Below are 18,753 nucleotides of genomic sequence, written 5' to 3' on the forward strand. Positions count from 1 at the left end.
TCAATTCTTCTCTATTTCTGTTCACATCACAATATTCATTGATATTAAGCTTGTAGAATTTAAGCATAACAGCTGTACTACCAACACAGCTAGTAGAAAAGCTGTTACAATTTTCCACCATTTGTGACTGATATCAAGGATAATCAGTGCACCTGAGACAGTATTACTTAATTGCAGAGCAGAGTCAGTGATTTCATGACAAAATATTTTCTGCTAAACTAAGTTTCGATCTGTTGTACTGCTGGGATGCACAGTCTCATAATTTAGATTTGGTGCAGTTCTGCTTAACTTGGTTTTTTAACTTTTGTACAGTTCTCTGTTAACATAAAATTATGCTTGACATGTACATTTTCTATTGGATTATTAAACTCACACAAAGTATGTATAATATCATCATGTTTCATTTTCAATCATTTGTTTCTAGAACACTTGAATTCAGGACAAAATCAAATGTGTATAGACTGTGAGGTTTATGTTAACTGATGGTTTATTGTTAAACATTGCCAACCTATTGCTGTTCAGGTGATTATTATTAGCAGTGACTCTCAATAATTTGAAACCTCAGCTCGAACTGAAAGTTAGTACTTTTCAAGTAATCTTCAATAACTCCGAACCTATGTAATTCCTTACTGGAAATAAATTGACAATTTCTTTAAAATGGCCAAATGCAGATAAAATCATGGAAAGTCACCACAACTCTTAAATTACAAGTAGGCTGATTTTCATCCAAACCCATTATAGTTCTACTCCAAAATGAAATCTCCTCATGAACAGAAATTCCATGACATGAACAACAACACACTTGTCTTTGTCACCAAGTCTATTGCAAGCTGCTTCTAAACAATTCCTGTTTTCACTTGCAAAGTTAGGAGGCAGACAAAGCTTTCTTGACAGACTTTTGATGTATTTGGAATGTGACAATACTAAAATGTCATGCCTTAAAACAACATAGCTTGAGGATGAATGTTCATCCAAAAGAAATAGAATTAAAATTTTTTCACAAGCACAGCATCTTGTCATTTTTGAGGAGGAGCAATATTTTTCCCAGCATAAAAAACAGTTACTAATATCTCTCCTACTGTTTGTTCACTAGACAGAGGTGTCATTTATGAAAATGGCAGCCTTTCTAATTTAGAGGTTAAAATAATAGCACCAAAATTTTCTGTGGTAACATACCTAATCAACAAGTTCTCCAACTTATGCCATCATTACAGTTTCTGACCAGAAAATACGACAGCTGTGATACACTAAGAACTTGGTTAGTAACACAAACACTAACTTTTAAATCCTCTTGTATTGTAGTGCTAATGGCAATTTTGGGCATAACTCAACAATGTTAAATGTATAAGCAAATAAACGTTTTTTAGACAGTTTCTGATTGGAACAATGGTTACTTTTCTCATCTATCACTCTAAGAAAGCAGTGAAATTGTTTAATAGAATGCTTTTCAAGTCACGCAGTTGGCACAATTGTTAGATCTGTTACTGCCACCAGTTCTGTTTCTTTCCAATCGTATAAGTTGTGTGTCTCTTATCACACCAGGATCAACAAGAGATGAAGTACTGGGGTTCTGGAAACGTTCTTTTGATCCTGGGACTATTCTTATCATTGCACAGTTCTCCAGTAGGTACCTAGCCCCATTGAGTATTTCCTCTCCAGTCACCAAAATGTTCTGCAACCATACTCTTCAAAGTGCTTCATGCAAACCATTTTGTACTGCCGCAGTTGGCACAATTGTTAGATCTGTTACTGCTCCTACACTAGCGATTTATGAAGATTTACAGAATGAGATTTTCACTCTGCAGCGGAGTGTGTGCTGATATGAAACTTCCTGGCAGATTAAAAGTGTGTGCCGGACCGAAACTCGAACTCGGGACCTCTGCCTTTTGCGGGCAAGTGCTCTGCTTGCGAGTCTCATTTCAAATTGTATCGAGCGGATGGACGGATATGCGTACGGAGAGGACCTCATGAATCCATGGATCCCGCATGTCAACAGGGCACTGTTCAAGCTGGTGTAGGCTCTGTGATGGTGTGGGGCGTGCACAATTGGAGTGATATGGGACCCCTGATACGTCTAGATACGACTCTGACAGGTGATACGTACATAAGCATCCGGTCTGATCACCTGCATCCCTTCATGTCCATTGTGCACTGCAGCGGACTTGGACAATTCCAGCAGGACAATGCGACACCTCACACGTCCAGAACACCCGACACATCCAGAATTGCTACAGAGTGGCTCGAGGAACACTCTTCTGAGTTTAAACACTTCCGCTGGCCACCAGACTCCCCAGTCATATTGAGCATATCTGGGATGACTTGCAATGTGCTGTTCAGAAGAGATCTCCATACCCACCTACTTTTTACAGCTCTGCAGGATTCATGTGTCAGTTCCTTCCATCACCTCTGCAGACATTAGTCGAGTCCATGCGACACCCTATTGCAGGATTTCTGCGTGCTTGCTGAGGCTCTACACGATATTAGGCAGATGTACCAATTTCTTTGGCTCTTCAGTGTAAATAACCTTCCGAGCGACATAAAAGTTTTCTGGGTTTGGTACGCGTCATAATGTAAAAAACTACTGCTGCTGGAGAAAAAAATGGTTCAAATGGCTCTGCGCACTATGGGACTTAACTTCTGAGATCATCAGTCCCCTACAACTTAGAACTACTTAAACCTAACTAACCTAGGGACATCACACACATCCACGCCCGAGGCATGACTCTAACCTGCGACCGTAGCGGTCGCGCAGTTCCAGACTGTAGCGCCTAGAACCGCTCGACCACCCGGCCGGCAGCTGCTGGAGAAAAACCAACGTTTCGGCCACGACTGCAGCGGCCTTCTTCTGGGTGTAATGGTGCGTTTTAGCTACGCAGTGTCCTTTATTTTGTTGTTAGTGTTCACTGTGCATGCCATTACGTCATAATAAAGTTCCCTGTCCTTCTTCTGTGAGTGATTAATTAAGCTACCTTTTTAAAGGTAGTTAGTTTAATTGCTCACTTAAGGAAGAAGGAGAGGGAACTTATTTTGATAGCTTATTGCGGTGAACGGAGAACGTGGCCTCTGTTGTCTATTGGCTCTTGTGTTATGTACCATAATCGGTGGTCACCGTCGAATGAGAAGTTGGCTGCTGCTTACCAACTGCTGGACGTCGGCAGCTACTCGCCGGCACTGTTCGTGCCTCATGTTGACAGCTCGGTCTGTTGGGCTCTGATTGCTGGCAGCCGAGATGGGGCAAGCCTGAGCCCATCCTCCCTGTTCATGTTGTTAGGGCGTTTGAGTATTTAGATGGTCTCTCTGATTTTGAGTTTCGTCATAATTGGGTGCTTGGCCAACACACAGGCTTCGCCGAATTTTATTTCTTTTCCGCAGTCTTTCTGGTGTTCTGCCACTGCATATTTGTTGTGTTGCCCTAGACGAATACAGCGCTCGTGTTCCCGAGTGCACGTTGCTATTGGCCTACCAGTCGCGCCGATGCATGCCTCTCCACATTCACATTCCACCTTGTAAACGCCTGCAGTGTGTAATGCATCCACCTTGTCCTTGGTAGAGCCTAGCACGTCCTGGATCCTGCGACCACTATAGAAGACAGGCTGCACCCCAACGCGGCGAAGGTGTTTGCCTATTCCGTCAGTGACGTTTTTCACATAAGGTAAGCGCACTGTTGGCTGCAGTTTGTCTGTTTCTTGCTTATCTTCCTTGCTTGTGTTCGCCGACAAGGCTGTGTTTATCGACTTACGGCTCTAGCCATTGGCTAGAAACGTTGTGGGAAGCCTTTTAAGCTCAGGTGTGATGTTTTGGGGATCGCTTAGGCGCTGTGCACGGATTGCCAAAGAGCGGATGACAGAGTGGTGGTATCATTGGGCGTGCAGATCCCTGTCTGTATATGTAGGCTTGCGATATACTGTGTGCCCCAGTGTGTCCTCCGTTCTGCTGTACACTTCGACGTCTAGAAATGGGATAGCACCATTCTTTTCTACTTCCAGCGTGAACTGTATCTTCCCGTACATATTGCTTAAATATTCCTGAAACTCGTGTAGCTCCGTTTCACCCTGAGGCCAAACAGCGAACGTGTCGTCCACGTATCTGAACCAGCAACATGGGCGCGCGGACGACGTCCAGCAGTTGGTAAACACAAGCAAACTCCTCATTCGACGGCCGCCAATCACGGTACATGACACGAGAGCCACTGGACAACAGAGGCCACGTTCTTCCCTCCACCGCAATAACCAATCAAAATAAATGGTTCAAATGGCTCTGAGCGCTATGGGACTTAACACCTGTGGTCATCAGTCCCCTAGAACTTAGAACTACTTAAACCTAACTAACCTAAGAACATCACACACATCCATGCCCGAGGCAGGATTCGAACCTGCGACCGTAGCAGTCCCGCGTTTCCGGACTGAGCGCCTGAACCGCTAGACCACCGCGGCCGGCTATCAAAATAAAGTTCCCTCTCCTTCTTCCTTAAGTGACCAATGAAACTAACTACCTTTTCAAAATTATGACGTAATGGCATGCGCAATGAACACTAACAACAAAATATAAAGGACACTGCATAGCTAGAACGCACCATTAGACCCAGAAGAAGACCGCTGCAATCGTGGCCGAAACGCTGACCGGGTGGCCGAGCGGTTCTAGGCGCTACAGTCTGGAACCGCGCGACCGCGACCGTGATTCGCAGGTTCGAATCTTGCCTCGGGCATGAATGTGTGTGATGTCCTTAGGTTAGTTAGGTTTAAGTAGTTCTAAGTTGTAGGGGACTGATGACCTCAGAAGTTAAGTCCCATAGTGCTCAGAGCCATTTGAACTTTTTTTTTTTTCTTCAGCAGCAGTAGGTTTTTTACATTATGACGCGGTACCAAACCCAGAAAGCTTTTATGTCGACTGACTCTGGCCGCGGAAGCCTACGCAATTAAGCTTCCGAGCGTTTGTGTCTATCTGTACATTGCAGTACACTAGGTACGAGGCTGACCTGTGATTCTCTGCTACTGTTCGCCGAGATGAATTCTGTCGCCGAGACTGTTCTCTGTATAGTGTACCACAGTCGGTCACTGCCGCCCTCTCAGCCACTGACCAACCGACTTGGAGACTCCTATCTACAGCTTGTTGACCTCAGCCGATGGTGTTCAGGGCACTGTCAACCCGTCACAGTATTTGGGAGACGTTCTAATAGCTGCTGCCCCCGGTTTCTACCTGTATTCAGTCACGGATATCCCTGGCCTTCCTTTGTGGAATGGCTATGCTGTTATTCATCTCCAGAACCGCTGAGGGACTGTCCGTGCACACTTCTGCAATGTCGGTGAGACGGCTGTAGTAAAAATGCAGTCTCCATCCTGGGGAGCCAAGTCTACTGTACAGGTTACTCTGATAGCCAACACGGCCTGCTGCGCACTGGACACTCTGGTTACGTGAGCCAAATGCCGCAGAGCGACGGCCTCTGAAGCCTGCCGGGACAGCGTCAGCACTGCACTGTAGCTGGCCTGTGTCCGAGAGAGCACAGAACACAGTTGTAAACTGTAACGAATAATTCTTGTTCCACTGATGTTGTATCAATTGCAAGCCAGCATGATATCTGGCCTGCTCCTCCACACTCCACACCCTGTTATGCCGACACAGTAGAGGGCTCAACTCAGGCTCCTACAGTTTGTGGACGTGTAGTGTTTCTCAATAAAAAAATAAGATATTTCATATCATTATTGGTTAGATAGAGATGAATTAAATAACTAAATGGAATGTTGATGGATTTTATCTCCGTTAGTAGCATGACTTTTAAGAAAGCATTGAATAGTTGGTAAGTACTGGTTGAGAACACTACATCAATGTTTCTTACTCTGCTGGAGGCAATGCTATTGAAATTACACTGAAGAAACTTGTACACCTGCGTAAATCGTGTAGGGCCCGCAGAAGTGCCGCAACACGACCTGGAATGGAGTCGACTGATATCTGAAGTAGTGCTGGAGGGAAATGACACCATGAACCCTACAAGGCTGTCCAGAAATCCGCAAGAAAACGAGGGGGTGGAGATTTTTTCTGAACAATATGCTCAATAATGATGGCCAGCGGAAGAGTTTAAACTCAGAAGAGCGTTCCTGCAGCCACTCTGTAGCTATTCTGGATGTGTGGGCTGTGGCATTGTCCTGCTGGAATTGTCCAAGTCCGTTGGAATGCACAATGCACATGAATGGATGCAGGTGATCAGACAGGATGTTCACGTACGTGTCACCTGCCAGAGTCGTATCTAGACGTATCAGGGATCCCATATCACTCCAACTGCACACGCCCTACACCATTATGGAACCTCCAGCAGCTTGAACTGTCTCCTGCTGAAATGCAGGGTCAATGGATTGGTAAGGTTGTCTCCACACCCGTACACGTCCATCCGCTTCATACAATCTGAAACGAGACTCGTCCAACAGTCCAACGTCAGTGTTTACGGGCCCAGGCAAGGCGTAAAGCCGGCCGTGGCGGCCGAGCGTTTCTAGGCGCTACAGTCTGGAACCGCGCGACCGCTACGGTCGCAGGTTCGAATCCTGCTTTGGGCATGGATGTGTGTGACGTCGTTAGGTTAGTTAGGTTTAAATAGTTCTTAGGGGACTGATGACCTCAGAAGTGAATTCCTATAGAGCTCAGAGCCATTTTTGAGGCGTAAAGCTTTGTGTCGAGCAGTCATCAGGAGTACACGAGTGTGCCTTCAGCTCCGAAAGCCCATATCGATGATGTTTCGTTGAACGGTTCGCACGCTGACACTTGTTGATTGCCCACCATTGAAATCTGCAACAATCTGTGAAAGGGTTGCACTTCTGTCACGTTGAACGATTCTCTTCAGTCGTCGTTGGCCACGTTCTTGCAGGATGTTTCTCTGACCGCAGCGATACCGGACATTCGATGTTTTACCGGATTCCTGATATTCACGGTACACTCGCGAAATGGTCGTACGGGAAAGTTCGCACTACGTTGCTACCTCGGAGATGCTGTGACCCATCGCTCGTGCGCCAACTATAACACCACGTTCAACCCGAACTCACATCTTGATAACCTGCCATTGTAGCAGCAGTAACCGGTATAACAATTGCGCCAGACGCTTCTATTATATAGGCGTTGCCAATCGCAGCGCCTGTTTGCGTATCTCTGTATTTGAATACGCGTGCCTGTACCAGTTTCTATAGCGCTTCAGTGTAAAAAATATGCCACAGAAAAATTTTACTCCGTTTTTCTAATTAAGCTCAACTCTCCCTTCCAGCATTGTCAGTATATCAGACCGGAGAGTGCGTTGGTAGAGGACGTTGTTTGGAGGAAAATCACCGATCTGGATATTACGCGATTAGCATAGTAACATTGCCCGGATTTTGAGAGAAAAAGGTTGGTAAAAATGATCTCAGGGATGTATGAAGTATAATATGACGTATTAAAGGTCGATTGAACACTAATCGTGGTCGGCTGTGGCCACCAGATAAAAGGGCCAGCACTCAGTCCGGAACCGCGCGACCGCTACGGTCGCAGGTTCGAATCCTGCCTCGGGCATGGATGTGTGTGATGTCCTTAGGATAGTTAGGTTTAAGTAGTTCTAAGTTCCAGGCGACTGATGACCACAGATGTTAAGTCGCATAGTGCTCAGAGCCAATGCGCCAGTAACTTTTCTTCGATGCAGTCTGATACTGGACTAAAACAATGCATGATAAAGTCACATAACATGAAAATCAACGAAAGGCTCTTCAATTGAAACACTGCTACTTAACATCAGACTAACATAACCATTCAACAAAAGCTTACAACCGACACTTACACAGCTTATGTCGGTAGTGGAGGACAAAAGAGAGACAGAGACAGACGAATATACTTAGTACACCAAGTTTCACAGATTTTTCTTTACACAACTCTTAGATACTTCTTCACAAAATAATTTATCAATAATTAAAAATACATCTCATTAGTATCATATCTTCCAACTAATAAACACATTTATTTTATTTAAAATTATTTGTAACGTTTTCAGACGTTAATTAATATTGGGGCCCCTTTCTATACGTTTGTAAATTAACACCTCAGGTGTTACCTGGAGCTCCAAAGGCCAGTCATAAGTCCTACCACGAGTGAAACCTGTCTCCAGTTTAAGTTCAGGCTGGTAGAACTTCTACAATGCTTTTTTATTCCAATCTATGATCAGAAATGAATTCTTTAGACGATGACCGGTTTCAGTCTGTAATGCCCATCCTCAGATCTTTATTACACCATGTCCTAAAGTGATATGGCCATAATGGCATCGTCAAAACATATAAATATAATCAGCACAGCATCTTCACATAGATTTTATATTTTAAATCTATGTCACGATGCTATGCTGATTATATGTTTTGACGATGCCATTATGGCCGTATCACTTTAGGACATAGTGTAAAAAAGATCTGAGGATGGTCATTACAGACTGAAACCGGTCATCGTCTAAAGAATTCATTTGTGATCAGAGTCTGGAAAAAAAAGCATTTTACAGTATTGGATCGCTGTTTGTATACACGATAATGTCGCAGTTGGTGATAGAACTTCTCTTGAAACATGGTTTTCGAATCGTTAGCTTACCGTGTTTTTGTTTTTGGGTCATAGTCCAATATTATAAATGTTGCCTCCTTACCCTGTTACCTTAGCAATGGTTAGGACAGGTTCTGGTTCAACAAATGGAATAATCACACCTGTCCTGGCCAACCCATCAACTTGTCCAATGCTCCTGATTCCTGAGTGACCTGGCCCCCACAGCAGCTTTATCCTGTTGCTTTCCCCTAGCCTCACAACGGTCTCATGATATTCCACAACGATCTTTGATGTCGATACAGATGCTGAAAGGGATTTTAGAGGTGCTTTTCTGCCTGAATAAATGTATATGCTACCACGCTTGTAGCACATACACAAATTCTCGTCTGTGCACTCCCTGTTGTTGTGGTCTTCAGTCCTGAGACTGGTTTGATGCAGCTCTCCACGCTACTCTAACCTGTCCAAGCTTCTTCATCTCCCAATACGTACTGCAACATACATCCATCTGAATCTGTTTAGTCTATTCATCTCTTGGTCTCCCTCTACGATTTTTACCCTCACGCTGCCCTCCAATACTAAATTGGTGATCCCTTGATGCCTCAGAACATGTCCTACCAACCGATCCCTTCTTCTTCTCAAGTTGTGCCACAAACTCCTCTTCTCCCCAGTCCTATTCAATACCTTCTCATTAGTTGTGTGATCTACCCATTTAATCTTCAGCATTCTTCTGTAGCACCACATTTCAAAAGCTTCTATTCTCGTCTTGTCTAAACTATTTATCGTCCACGTTTCACTTCCATACATGGTTACACTCCATACAAATACTTTCGGAAACGACTTTCTGGTACGTAAATCTATACTTATGTGAACAAATTTCTCTTCTTCAGAAACGCTTTCCTTGCCATTGCCAGTCTACATTTTATATCCTCTCTACTTCGACCACCATCAGTTATTTTGCTCCCCAAATAGCAAAACTCCTTTACTACTTTAAGTCTCTCATTTCCTAATCAAATTCCCTTAGCATCACCCGACTGAATTGCACAACATTCCGTTATCCTCACTTTGCTTTTGTTGATGTTCATCTTATATCCTCAATTCAAGACACTGTGAATTCCGTTCAACTGCTCTTCCAAGTCCTCGCTGTCTCTGACAGAATTACAATGTCGTCGCCGAACCTTAAAGTGTTTATTTCTTCTCCATGGATTTTAATAGCTACTCCGAATTTTTCTTTTGTTTCCTTTACTGCTTGCTCAATATACAGACTGAATAACATCGGGGAGAGGCTACAACCCTGTCTCACTCCCTTCCCAACCACTCCTTCCCTTTCATGCCCCTCGACTCTTATAACTGCAATCTGCTTTCTGTACAAATTGTAAATAGCCTTTCGTTCCCTGCTACTTTCAGAATTTGGAAGAGAGTATTCCAGTCAACATTGTCATGACCTTTCTCCAAGTCTACAAATGCTAGTTATGTAGGTTTGCCTTTTCCTAATCTAGCTTCTAAGATAAGTCGTAGGGTGCCTCACGTGTCCCTATATTTCTGCGGAATCCAAACTGATCTTCCCCAAGGTCGGCTTCTACCAGTTCTTCCATTTGTCTGTAAAGAATTCGCGTTTGTATTTTGCAGCTGTGATTTATTAAACTGACAGTTCGGTAATTTTCACATCTGTCAACGCCTGCTTTCTTTGGGATTGGAATTATTGTATTCTTCTTGAAGTCTGAGTGTATTTCGCCTGTCTCATACATCTTGCTCACCAGATGGTAGAGTTTTGTCAGGACTGGCTCTCCCAAGGCTGTCAGTAGTTCTAATGGAATGTTGTGTACTCCCGGGGCCTTGTTTCGACTTAGGACTTTCAGTGCTCTTTTAATTCTTCACGCAGTATCACATCTCCCATTGCATCTTCATCTACATCCTCTTCCCTTTCTATTACATTGCCCTCAAGTACAACGCCCTTGTATAGTCCCTCTATATACTCGTTCCACCTTTCTGCATTCCCCTCTTTGCTTAGAACTGGGTTTCCATCTGAGTTCTTGATATTCATACAAATGGCTCTCTTTTCTCCAAAGGTCGCTTTAATTTTCCTGTAGGCTGTATCTACTTCACCCCTAGTGAGATAAGCCTCTACATCCTTACATTTGTCCTCTAGCCATGCCTGCTTAGCCGCTTTGCACTTCCTGTCGATCTCATTTTTGAGACGTTTGTATTCCTTTTTGCGTGCTTCATTTACTCACCTTTTTATATTATCTCCTTTCATCAATTAAATTCAGTATCTCTTCTGTTACCCAATGATTTCTACTAGCCCTTATCTTTTTACCTACTTGATCCTCTGCTGCCTTCACTACTTCATCCCTCAGAGCTATCCATTCTTCTTCTACTATACTTCTCTCCCTCATTCCTGTCAATTGTTCCCTTATGCTCTCCCTGAAACTCTGGACAACCTCTGATTTAGTCAGTTTATCCAGGTCCCATATGCCACCTTTTTGCAGTTTCCTCATTTTTAATCTACAGTTCATAACCAATAGTTTATGGTCAGAGTCCACATCTGCCCCTGGAAATGTCTTACAATTTAAAACTTGGTTCCTAAATCTGTTTCTTACCATTATATAATCTATCTGAAACCTGTGAGTATCTCCAAGCTTCTTCCATGTATACAGCCTTCTTTTATGATTCTTGAACCAAGTGTTAACTATGATTTAAGTTGTGCTTTGTGCAAAATTCTACCAGGCAGCTTCCTCTTTCATTTCTTCCCTCCAATCCATATTCACCTAATACGTTTCCTTCTCTTCCTTTTCCTTCTATCGAATTCCAGTTACCATGACTATTCAATTTTCGTTTCCCTTCACTATCTGAATAATTTCTTTTATCTCATCATACATTTTTTCAATTTCTTCGTCATCTGCAGAGCTAGTTGGCATATAAACTTGTACTACTGTCGTAGGCGTGGGCTTTGTGTCTATCTTGGCCACAATAATGCCTTCATTATGTTGTTTGTAATAGCTTACCCGAACTCCTATTTTTTATTCATTATTAAACCTACTCCTGCATTACCCCTATTTGATTTTGTAGTTATAACCCTGTATTCACCTGACCAAAAGTCTTGTTCCTCCTGCCACCGAACTTCGCTAATTCCCACTACATCTAACTTTAACCTATCCATTTCCCTTTTTACATTTTCTAACCTATCCGTGCGATTAAGGGATCTGACATTCCACGCTCCGATAAGTAGAACGCCAGTTTTCTTTTTCCTGATAACAGTGTCCTCTTGAGTAGTCCCCACCCAGAGATCCGAATGGGGGACTATTTTACCTCCGGAATATTTTACCCAAGAGGACGCCATCATCATTTAACCATACACCAAGCTGCATGCCCTCAGGAAAAATTACGGCCGTAGTTTCCCCTTGCTTTCAACCGTTCGCAGTACCCGCACAGCAAGGCCGTTTCGGTTAGTGTTACAAGGCTAGATCAGTCAATCATCCAGACTGTAGCCCCTGCAACTACTGAAAAGGCTGCTGCCCCTCTTCAGGAACCACACGTTTGTCTGGCCTCTCAACAGATACCCCTCCGTTGTGGTTGAACCTACGGTACAGCCACCTGTATCGCTTGAGCACACAAGCCACCCCACCAACGGCAAGGTCGGTGGTTCATGGGGGGGGGGGAGGAGGGGGGGGGGGTGCACTCCCTAATAGCGGATATTTCCTCCTGGTATACCGTGGCCAGTTTCCGTAGATAGATTAGTCGTTTTTAGTCTAGGCTAAACCCTATATACCCTGGCTCCATCACCTTTGTCTGTCTTCAACCTGTCAGTATACCGGATTCTGTATACTGAACGGTTTCATGGTTCGTCTTTTCCCAGTTCCCTTCCTCCAGTTATTACATTTAAGTAAGGGTTTACTGAAGCAGCTGGAAGCTGTATGCCTGCGTTTCTCCAAGAATTCCTACATTTAGTACCCTCACTATATAGGAGGGGTGAGATTTTGGATATCCGGAAGGATTCCAGTTATTTCCAGTTTCCAACCGGTATGCCCCTGCTGGGTGACACTGCGTCGGAACTACTGTTAACCTTGTGAGAGCCAACCACAACAGAACTCATCCATCTGGTTTGATAGATGTATCATACAGGCGACATACCCTCAGACTACAAAAAGAATATAAGAACTATAATTCCAAAGAAAGCAGGTACTGACAGATATAAATATTACCGAACTATCAGTTGCATATCGAGGGGCGTGGAAGGGAAGTAATGGTTGGGAAGGGAGTGAGGCAGGGTTGTAGCCTATCCCCGATGTTATTCAATCTGTATATTGAGCAAGCAGTAAAGGAAACAAAAGAAAAATTTGGGGAAGGATTTAAAATGCATGGAGAAGAAATTAAACCTTTGATGTTCGCCGATGACATTGTAATTCTGACAGAGACAGCAAAGGATTTGGAAGAGCCCCTGAACGGAATGGACAATGTCTTGAAAGTAGGATATAAGATGAACATAAGATGAACATCAAAAAAAGCAAAACGAGGATAATGTAATGTAGTCGAATTAAATCGGGTGATGCTGAGGGTATTAGATTAGGAACTGAGACACTTAAAGTAGTAAAGGAGTTTTGTAATTTGGGGAGCAAAATAACTGATGATGGTCGAAGTAGAGATGATGTAAAATGTAGGCTGGCAATGGCAAGGAAGGCGTTTCTGAAAAAGATAAATTTGTTAACATCGAGTATAGAACTAAGTGTCACGAAGGCTTTTCTGAAAGTATGTGTATGGAGTGTAGCCAGGTATGGAAGTGCAACATAGACAATAAGTAGTTTAGACGAAAAGAGAATAGAATCTTTCGAAATGTGGTGCTACAGAAGGATGTTGAAGATTAGATGGGTAGATCACATAACTAATGAGGAAGTATTGAATAGGATTGGGGAGAAGAGAAGTTTGTGGCACAACTTGAGCAGAAGAAGGGATCGGTTGGTAGGAGATGTTCTGAGGCATCAAGGGATCGCCAATTTAGTATTGGAGGGCAGCGTGGAGGGTAAAAATCGTAGAGGGAGAGCAAGAGATGAATACACCAAGCAGATTCAGAAGGATGTAGGTTGCAGTAGGTACTGGGAGATGAAGAAGCTTGCACAGGATAGAGTAGCATGGAGAGTTGCATGAAACCAGTCTCAGGACTGAAGACAACACCAACAACAACAACATGAGTTGCACAAGTCATGGTTGCAGAATGCTACCACGAATTCCTTACAGAAGAATGGAGAAACTGACAGAAGTCAACCTCAGGGAAACGTAGGAACATGTGAGGCAATACTGATCCTTCAACACCTCTTAGAACACAGCTTAAGGAAAGGCAAACCCACGTTTACGGCATTTTTAGACTTTGACATTGTTGACTGGAATCCTCTTCAGGTCACCAGCCTTGTCAAGCCTAGTTCAGGGTTGGCTCAGGTCACTGACAGCGTAGGGGAGTTACGTAGGAATTTTACGAAGGAGGATCAGGTAGTGATAGTGGGTGGAGCAGGATGTCTTGATAGGGACAGGGGGTATGACGTAGGTGGTGATCTGGTAATGACAGCTACTCAAACTGGTGGCACTGATCTGCATTTCGTGCAAGTGTTTCAGCGTCATGATCGGCCTCATCTTGATGCGGCTGTTAGGCGCGTTAATGTGGGGTTGGGGATGGAACTGATGGATGTGGGCATGGGTCACATCTCAGTGGTGCCAGCTGGGTCTGTCAGCAGATCAGGTTTCACTAGGCATGGCCTGCACCTCAAAAGGTATGGGAATAGGAGGCTGGAAAAGCTTATAGGTGGGATCACTCATGGCAAAATATTAGAGCTGCACCTTTTTTAGACTGAACTCAGCTGATAGGTATACCTGCTTAAAAGATGTCCCTCTACCTAAGAGCTCACCTTCCGAGGATGTAACGTTCCCAAGCAGAGAAGGAATTAGCATATTTATCAAAATATCAGAGGTATTAGAGATAAAGTTAGTGAACTGCTTATAGATGTTGACTCTGAAATTATTGGCATGTCGGAGCACACATAATATTACGGTATATTAATAATTTTTACTTATGGACCGTCTAACAGCAACTGAATAAAACACAATTTTAGTGCCATACGCCTTCCGCCTTTATTTTCTGCAAGGCATCATCAGTGGCAGGTTGCGTAGACAGTTTCTTACATATTACGCTCCTGTTGCATTTTTGGTGTTGTTCTTCTTCTTATGAATGCCAGTTTGCGATTTTTTCCCATATTCCACAGCACTATGAACTGAACGCTTGTTTCAATTCAATGTTTTGGTTTTCTTCGCAGACCTCCATAAGTAAAAGTTATCAATATACCGTAATATTATACGCAACTGAGGAAGACAGGACTACAAAAGTTGAAGATTTCGCTTAAATAATTTGACAATTCACAGGCTTCCTTTACCAGGATACAGATTAGCTGGCTCTTTTTCAAGGAGTTCCTTGCGGGGTGGAAGAGTGGGTATGTACGTAAAAAAAAGCAGTCTTCCGTTTGAGTCCATAGACGTATCACGGAACTGCACTGAACAGATATTTCAATGTAGTGCAGGGATAGTTAAATTTAGTGGCACTAAACTTCTAATTGTTGTTGTTTATAGGTCCCCTAACTCTGATTTCAGAGCATTTTTGTTCAAGCTAGGGGAGATTCTTGATTCACTTTGTAGCAAGTACTATTAATTAGTTTTACTTGGTGACTTCAATATAAATTTTGTATATTGTGGTACAAGAAAAAGGATGTTGGTAAATTCATATGATCTAATGCGAACTATGATTTTCCAGCTAGGGCACAGGGGAAGAGTAGCACAGCCATAGACAATATTTTTATTCATTCTTCTTTACTAGGTGGGCATTCTCTTAACAAAAGGATGAATGGCCTTCCAGACCATGATGCACAAATTTTAACACTAAAGGCTTTTGTACTCAAACAAATGTCACATATAATTACAAACTATGTAGGAACGTTAAACCAACAGCAATAGATAGTATTTTAAACCTTGTCAAGGAACAAGACTGGCAGGATGTTTATAGTGCCGATAAGATATATGATAAATATAATGCTTTCCTTGACACATTTTTCACGCTCTTAGAGAGTTACTTTCCATTAGAACGTTCTAAACGGGATACCATCAGTAATAGACAGCCCGGGTGGCTGACTAGTGGGATATCATGTAGAACAAAGTGGGTAATTATAACAAAGTGTTGGGAGTAGTCATAATAAAGTTACAGTAGCCCGTTACAAATACTATTTTAAGGTGCTTAAAATGTTATTAGGAAGGCAAAGGGTATGTGGTATGGAAATAGAATAGCTAATTGACGGGATAAAATTAAAACCATATGGTCAGTGTGAAGGAAGTGTCTGTTCAGCAACACAAGCTTTCGATGATATAATGTCAGATCGTAGTAAAAATATTTCTGTTACTTATGAATCAGATATGTGTACAGTATTTAACAGTCAGTTTCTGAGCATTGCTGGTGAATTAAATAAAAAAAATTAATTTCTACAGGGTATCACATAACTTTCTTTGCAAATGCCTTTCCGAGATTGATGTCTGAAATACTCCTTTGTGATACAGACAGGGGAGAGACTGAGTCAATAATGGAATCACTGGAGACTGGGTACTCTCGTGGATATGATGGAGTGCCCAGCAGAATATTAAAGTACTGTGCTGCACATGTTAGCCCTGTATTTAGCCATATTTGTAGTTTTTCCTTTTAGGACAGGTCAGTTTCCTGAACCATTAAAGTATTCAGTAGTAAAGCCGCTTTATAAAAAGGGAGAAAGGGATAATTTTAGATTTGTTTCTATGCCATCAGTGTTTGCTAAAGTTATTGAAAAGTCTGTGTATGTAAAGATAATTGATCATTTTATATCACACGATTTGCTATCAGATGTGCAGTTCGCCTTTAGAAGTCGCTTAATAACTGAAAATGCTATATTCTCTTTTCTTTATGAGGTACTGGGTGGGTTAAACAAAAGGTTTCGAACGCTTGGCATATTTTTTGATTTAACTAAGGCGTTTGATTGTGTTGATCACAAAATATTGCTCCAGAAGTTGCACCATTACAGAATATGGGGAGTAGCTCACAATTGGTTCACCTCTTACTTTAGCAACAGACAGCAAAAGGTCATTATTGACAATGTTGGTAACGGCTGTGATGTGGGGTCTGAGTGGGGTACTGTCAAGTGGGGGATGCCGCTTCTGCTCCGCTTCTGCTCCTTATTTATATAAATGATATGCACTTTAGTGTTACGAGTTCGCTGATGTGATTGGCTTGGTAGTAAATGTTTTGTACAACATTGGCTCGGTTTAAAATAGTTCATGGCTTGTAGAAAATAAACTAACTTTTAATCACTGTAAGACTCAGTTTCTACTGTTTCTAACACGCAATTCAACAAAACCTGACGTTTTAATTTCACAGAATGGGCATATGATTAGCGAATCTGTACAGTTCAAATTTCTAGGTGTTCAGACAGATAGTAAACTGTCGTGGAAAGCCCACGGTCAGGATCTTGTTCAGAGACTTAATACTGCCAGTTTTACTATTCGAACGGTATCTGAATGAGCGATCGTTCGAACCGAAAATTAGTCTACTTTGCTTATTTTCATTCGGTTATATCGTATGGTATTATATTTTGGGGCAACTCTTCCCCTTCCAAAAGGATATTTTTGGCTCAGAAACGGGCGGTTCGGCCAATAAGTGGTGTCGACATCTGTTCACGAGTCTGGGTATTTTGACACTGACGTCACAATATATATATGCCTTATTCTCATTTCTTGTTAACAGTATTAGCTTATTCCCAAGAATAAGCAGCTTTCACTCAGTTAATACTCGGCACAAATCAAACTTGCATTTGGATCGAACTTCCTTAACTCTTGGGCAGAAAGGTGCGCAGTATACTGCTGCATCTATTTTCGATAAGCTACCATTCGAATTCAAAAATCTTAGAAGTAATCCACGCGCTTTCAAATTGAAACTGAAGAGTTTTCTCGTGGGTCACTCCTTCTATTCTGTCGAGGAGTTACTTGAAAAATTAAGCTGATTCTTATTGTATTGCTGATAGCGTTTACTTAAACTTATGGACTGACATTTTTCAGGTTCATAAACATTTTATTTTTATCTGTTATTACTTTTGTGTGGTAATTTCATGTGCTGACACGTTCCATGACCAAGAAGATTTGCTCCTCAATTTGATCCTACGGAACTTGACGTGTAAATAAATAAATGAATAAAAATAAATTCTGAAGTTAGCAGGGGTAAAATACAGGGCAGAGACCAGAGCGATGAGAGAGAAGTAGAAGCTGACAAGTGGGTGAGACAGGATTTTAGCCTGTCCCCGATGTTATTTAATCTACAGACTGAGCAAGCAGTAAGGGAAACAAACAAAAATTTGGAATAGGCCTTACACTAGGAATTAAAGTTGAGGGAGAAGAAATAAAAATTTGAGATTTGTCGATGACACTTTAATTCTGTCAGAGACAGCAAAGGACTTGGAAGAGCAGTTGAATGGAATGGACAGTGTCTTGAAAGGAGGGTATAAGATGAACATCAGCAAAATCAAAACGAAGATAATGGAATGTAGTCGAATTAAATCGGGTGATGCTAAGGGAATTAGATTAGGAAATGAGACACTTAAAGTAGTATAGGATTTCTGCTATTTGTGGAGCAAAATAACAGATGATGGTCGAAGTAGAGAGGATATAAAATGTAGAGTGGCAATGGCAAGGAAAGCGTTTCTGAAGAAGACAAATTTATTGACTTCGATTATAGATTGAAATGGTAGGAAGTCTTTTCTGTACGTATTTGTCTCGAGTGTAGCCATGGATGGAAGTAAAACATGGACAACAAACAGTTTAGACAGGAAGAGAATGGTAGTTTTTGAAATGCACAACTACAGAAGAATGTTGAAGATTAGATATCGGGGAGACGATCAAAAGAAGATATCAATACATAGGATACTTTCTGACTTATCGAGAGACCACCAATTGGAGTGGGTGATAAAAATCGTAGAGGGAGATGAAGAGGTGAATACAGTAAGCAGATTGAGAAGGATGTACGTTGCAGTTGTTACTCGGGGGTGAAGGGCTTCGAACAAGGTAGAGTAGCATAGATAACTGTAGCAAACCATCTTCAGACAGAAGATCACAGTAACAGCGACATGCCCCTGCCACTGTCTCTGTTGTAGACCACAGGTGTAGTGGGAGTACATCCAGCATGGT

This window comes from Schistocerca gregaria, chromosome 10, assembly GCF_023897955.1.
Source record: "Schistocerca gregaria isolate iqSchGreg1 chromosome 10, iqSchGreg1.2, whole genome shotgun sequence".
Taxonomy (NCBI): domain Eukaryota; kingdom Metazoa; phylum Arthropoda; class Insecta; order Orthoptera; family Acrididae; genus Schistocerca; species Schistocerca gregaria.